Here is a 6,714-nt window from a genome sequence, read left to right as displayed (position 1 = left end):
CTTGTACTACTCCCCACTGAATAACAGTAATTATTGCAGAGAGTACAGGAAGAAGTATTACTTTAAAATGAAATAGCACAGAAACATAGAACATATGACCCAACAGTTCCTAGGTACATACTCCCCAAAACTGAAAACAGGTACTCAAACAAATACTTACAAAAACATTCATAGCGGCACTATCCACAATAGCCAAAATACGGAAACAACCTAAATTCATCAATAGCTGAATGGATAAACAACTTGTGGTATATACATATAATGGGATACCCACTCAGCCATAAAAAGGAACAAAATACTGATACATGTTGCAACATGTAAAAACCTCAAAAACATGTTAAGTGAAAAAGCCAGACATAAAAGATCACATACCATATGATCCCATTTATATGGAATATTCATAATAAGTAAATCCACAGAGACAGAAAGAAGACTGGTGGTTGCCAAGGGTTCAGGGAAAGGGAGAATGAGGAGTAAATGTTTTACAGATACAGGGTTTTGTTTTGTAGTGATGAAAGTGTTTTGCAACTGAATAGAGGTGGGGGTTACACAATACCATGAATATACTAATTGCCACTGAATCGTTCACTTTAAAATGGTTAATTTTATGTTAAGTGAATTTCACCACACACACACAAAAGTGGGGGAATACTGACTCAGCTGGCATACACATTTATCCCCCAATACCCTCCTTTCCTTCTACCTGAAGGTGAAGATGGATCAGGCATTATGAAGCAACAAGCATTTGCCAAAGCAGGCTAAGCATAAAGATAAAAGCAACCCAGGTCTTTGATATCATGAAGGCAACCACAGAACCACCATTTTTTATGAAAAAAATAAAACTCCCAGATTTAAAAACAAAACAAACAGTGCAATCTTTGTTCTTTACAAATAAATGTCCTCTTTAAAAAGTGATCTTAAGGTAGACTAAGTGAACAAATTAATGTGCAAGTCTTGGTATTTTTGGTTAAGTGGCTTCACCACGTGCTGAGAAAATGCCCTTTGCTACACAGATCAGCACTTACTATCCGTAAGCATTCCAAATAGGAAGTTCTGGACCAAAAAAATTAATACAAAATAGCATCACAGATATGAGGTATAGAAATAACGACAGAAATGGAAAATAGAAGCCCTTTATATAAGGTCCATAGTTTACTCATGGCCTGAAGAAGTTGCCACTTAATTGTTTATTCATTCAACAAATAGTTATTAATGACTATGTGCCAGGCATTGAGCCAGAATACTATAGGGAGCAAGAAAGATAAAGCTTCTGCTCTCATGGAGCGTACATTCTAGTGGGGCGGGGGAGGATAGATAATAAACACATGAGCAATTTAACATACAATATCTATTAATACATGCGTCTAGATCAACACATTGAGCTTCCAACTCTCCTGATTTAGGACTGGCTCTTAGCTCCTCCATCTCTGGCATAGCTTCACAGGGTGCTCAGGTTCCTCAGTGACCCAGAAGTCAGCAGCTTTGTTAATATCACACCATTGGTCTCAGTAATTAAAAATTTCAGTTCCTTATCACCATTACTACAGTTTCCTTCCATTCTATTCCACTTCAAGAAAAAAAGCAACAAACAAAACACATTACCCCAACCACCCCAACCCACCTCCTCAGTGGGAAAAAAATAAACCAGAAACAAAATCCATTCGTTCCCAAGAACAAAGAGCCTACAAACAAAGTAAAACCTACCTTTCAGGTAGAGGGTAGGGGAGGAGAGGAAGGTGGGCACAGGATTCAGGTAAAAAACTTGTAGGTGAGTAAAAATGCAAATCATCATTAAGTATAATACATAAGGTTATTCGTGTAACTCTAGCACCCGAAGATGCCCTAGAACAGTACTGTCCAATAGAAACAGAATTTAAGCTACAAATGTGAGCCGTTTATGTACTCTTACATGTTTGAACAGTCATATTAAAATAAGTAAAAAAAAAAAAGGTAAAATTATTTTTAACAGTGTATTTCTTTAACATATTTATGCTATTCTTTTCAATACATATTCTATATAAAAAATTAAGATATATTACATTCTTTCTTCTCATGCTGGGTCTTCAACATTCAGCATATATTATATATTTATAGCCTACCTCAATTTGGACTAGATACGTTTCAAGTACATGCTAGCAACTACCTTATTGAACACCACAGCCCTAGACAAAGTACTCACTTAATTCCCTTTTCTAAAAACATGAAAGCTAATGGGTACTAAAGCCTCTAAACATCTCATTGGCTATGCCCTAGAAGCTATATCCCAGCATCCCCTACTGATAGTCCTGGAGACACAGCCCTAGGTAACATGTTCCACAAATGAACATAATTAACTGACTTGCCATTCAAGCAGGAACAAAATGATGAGCCCTGGTGGAGAAAAGGCTATGTTCTCCCTAGTGCCAATTCTGTCCATCTATCCATTCAACATTTATTGAGACCCTACTATGTGCCAGAATTAATTCTATATGCCCCCAAGGAGCTTAGACTTTTGAGGGGTTGATAGACATGAACGATCAAATAAGAAATAAACAATTTCATTTCAAATAATTTTTCTATGAAGAAAATAAAACAAAAATATGATAGTGAATGGAAGAGATTCCTTTAGAGAAAGAAGACTGACTTCTGTGAGGAGGTACTGAAGCTGAGAATGAAGTAACAGGGACAAGAGTGAAGTATACCGCTAGGGCAAAGATCTAAGGCAGGAAAAAGGCTGGCATATTTGAGAAACACAGAGAATGTCAATATGGTTAGAGAGTAGAGTAGCAGATGTAGTTAGCCAGGGGCCAGACCATGTAAAGCCTACTGAATAGAGTAAGTTTGGATGTTATTCTAAGAAAAATCAATTAAGGGTTTTAAGGGGAGTGAGATAATCTAATTTACATTTAAAAGATCCCTTTGTGTGTGGGAATTGGTTAAAATGCATGTATGTGTGAGACGGGGATAAGCAAGGAAGCAGGGAGGCCAGCTGGGAGGTTGCTGTAGTAGTCAAGGTGCGAGTTCACATGGGTGGGAGTAGGGTGGAGGTGGTGGGAGCAATGAAGTCAGATTTAGAGTATAGTTTCAATTTATTAGCAAGCCCTGTCACCTCTACTTTCAAAATCAGATAATATTTTGAGTTTAACAGGACTTGCTGGTAAGTTGGATGTGGGATAAAAAACAGAAAGTATAGTCAACTATTGAGACTTTTGGCTTGAGCTTGTAGGTAAAATGGTGGTGACATTTACTGAGTCTGGAACAGGAGGAAAACTTGCTTCTCCTCCCGTATTTGTTATGGCGTTAATGGAATTACTAACCAGCTCAACACCTGAGTATCATCCAAGACACTGCCCTACCCAGTCACCAAATCTCATTAATTTTACCTCCCCAGAGTTTCTTAAATTTGTCCCCACTTTCTCATCCCCACTGACTTGCTCAGGTCTTTTGATAAAATTACTTACCAAGACTATTGAAATGGCCTTAATAATCTCTAGGTTTAAACTCCAATCCAGTATCAATACTACAAATTACTCCTCTGCTTAAAATTATCCAGCAATCTTTTTGAAGAGCAATTTAGCAGTATATATCAGAGTTTAAAATAGACATGCCCTTTGGCTATTTCTTTTTTATGATTCTATTCTGTAGAAATACTCAAAGAAAATGAAAATGAGTAATTGATTACAGCATGTAATAGTGAAAAACTAGACACTATCTAAATGCCTGTCAATAAAGGAATTTTTACATAAACCATTATACAACTATAAAATTCTATTTTATTTTTTAAAATTAAGATCTAAATATACTGAATGGAAAGCTCTCCAAGATATTTTAAAATCAAATGGCAATGTGTATGATATGATTCCGTTTGTGTAAACAGCACTGTAATATGTATGTGTGGTTTCTAAAGGCCTAGAAAACGTCTGGGAGGATACACATTAAACTATCAACAATGATTACCTCAGTCTAGTAAGACAGCGGTGGGCTGGGGAGTTTTCATTTTTTACTACATGCATTTCCTATTGAATGACTTTTTAAATAATTCAAACATTAATAACAACAAAAAACTGTACAACCATCCTGTATGCCTCAACGATTGAAGGGATTTTCAGACCTGGCACCAGCCTTCTTTCCAGACCAATTTCTCAGACTTATTTACATTAGGTAGGAGATTATGCACTTCTGCATTATGGGAAACATGGGTTGACTGTTGAAACTGGATTGTGTACTAGGCCTACCTGCTTTGCAACTAGAATAGGAAAGGCCACCTCTGATACTCAGAAGGTCATGAAGCTCTTTCTGAAGAGAAGCTAAGGTACTTGTTCCTGCCCCGAGGACATGCCAAAATAGGTTCATTCCTTTAGCTCTTCAAAGGAAGAAGTAAAATTTCATAACTCTTTCCCCTTCCCAACCCATTTTGGCATTAGATGTTTTAAAAGTAACTGTACTTATCTTGTTCACTGTTTATTTTGCTTCTTCTGTAGCAGAAAGAACCAACAGAATTGACAGTAAATTTATTATAGTGCCAGTTCTTTTCTGGAAATCTTCCTCATTTTTATATATTAAAAAAATAAAGTGATAGCTCAGCTCTGTTAGAGATGACATAAAGTAGCTTTAGTGGAAACAAAACAAAGGTGAACTTACACCGATTTCTAAATTCTAAGGATTTTTATATTTGTTTTTTGATTGTTATTTTCTACTTTTAAACTCATAATAAGAAATAAGAAATAAGAAAGTGCATACGTAAGTCTTTCAATTGTGGTCCTGGCGGGAAATCTAGCCATCAAGCCAACTGCTAGAAAATAAAATGAACTGTTCTTCCCAAACTTGTTTCCATTCAGTGTCCAGTTGTCTCAGGTAATACCAACAAGTTATGAAATGAATCAATTATTTCTCCCTCACGCATTCAGATGACTAGAAATGAAGTAACTTGGCAAGATGAGGAAGGAGAAACCAAATTAACTCATGCTTTTGCTGTGATTTGCTACAACCTCAATCGTAAACCTGCCACCTATATTAATCCCTTAATTAAAATATCCTTCACCTGGTTTGAATTATTATCGCATATGAGAAGACCAAAAAAGAGCCCAAATACCCAAAGCAATCCTAAGCAAAAAGAACAAAGCCAGAGGCATCACACTACCCGACTTCAAACTACACTGCAATGCTACCGTAACCAAAATAGCATGGTACTGGTATAAAAACAGACACATAGACCAATGGAATAGAAAACAGGAAACCCAGAAATAAAGTCACACGCTGACAATCATCCAATCTTTGACAAAGTCAACAAAAACAGGTAATGGGGAAAGGACTCCCTATTCAATATATATGGTGCTAGGATAACTGGCTAGCCATATGCAGAAGACTGAAACTGGACCCCTTCCTTTCATCACATACAAAAATCAACTGAAGATGAATGAAAGACTTAAATATAAAACCTAAAACTACAAAAACTCTAGAAGAAAACCTAGTTAATGCTATTCTGGACATAGGCCCAGGCAAAAATTTTACAATGAAGATGTCAAAAACAAAGCATTGTTCAAGGGGGAGGGATAGTATTAGGAGATATACCTAATGTAATGACGAGTTAATGGGTGTAGCACACCAAGATGGCACATGTATACACATATAACAAACCTGCACATTGTACACATGTACCCTAGAACCTAAAAGAATAATAATAATAAAAAATTGCAATAAAAACAAAAACTGACAAATGGGACCCAATTAAACTTAAGAGCTTCTACATGGCAAACGAAACTATCAACAGAGTAAACAAGCTACAGAATAGGAGAAAATATTTGCAAACTATGCATTCAACAAAGGTCTAATATCCAGAATCAATAAGGAACTTAAATCAACAAGCAAAAAATGAACAATTCCATTTAAAAAATGGGCAAAAAAAAAATAGACATTACTCAAAAGAAAACATACACGTGGCCAACAAGCATATACAAAAATGTTCAGTATCACTAATCATTAGAGAATGTAAATCAAAACCACAATGAGACAACATCTCACACTAGTCAGAATGGCTATTATTAAAAAGCCAAAAAATAGATGCTGGCAAGGTTGCAGAGAAAAGGGAAGGCTTATACATTGCTGGTGGGAATGTAAACTAGTTCAGCCACTGTGGAACACAGTCTGGAAATTTCTCAAAGAGCTTAAAACAGAGCTATTGGGCTGGGCATGGTGGCTCACACCTGTAATCCCAGCACACTTTGGGAGGCTGAGGCAGGCAGATCACCTGAGGTCAGAGACCAGCCAGGCCAACAAGGTGAAACCCTGTCTCTACTAAAAATACACAATTGGCCAGGCATGGTGGCTCACACCTGTAATCCCAGCACTTTGGGAGGCCAAGGCGGGTGGATCACCTGCAGTCAGTTCGAGACCAGCCTGGCCAACATGGTGAAACCCCTTCTCTACTAAAAATATAAAAATTAGCTGGGCGTGGTGGTGCGCACCTGTAATCCCAGCTACTCGGGAGGCTGAGGCAGGAGAATCATTTGAACCTGGGAGCCGGAAGTTGCAGTGAGCCAAAATCGTGCCATTGCACTCCAGCCTGGGTGACGAGAACGAAATTCTGTCTCTAACAAACAAACAAAAAACACAAAGAAAGTAGCCGGGTGTGGTGGCACACACTTGTAATCCCAGCTACTCAGGAAGCTGCAGCATGCTAGCCGAGATCATGCCACTGCACTCCAGCCTGGGCAAGAGAGAGACTGTCTCAAAAAA

The sequence above is a fragment of the Colobus angolensis genome, unplaced genomic scaffold (genome assembly GCF_000951035.1).
Source record: "Colobus angolensis palliatus isolate OR3802 unplaced genomic scaffold, Cang.pa_1.0 Scaffold190, whole genome shotgun sequence".
NCBI classification, from domain to species: Eukaryota; Metazoa; Chordata; class Mammalia; order Primates; family Cercopithecidae; genus Colobus; species Colobus angolensis.
This window is presented reverse-complemented; position numbering follows the sequence as displayed.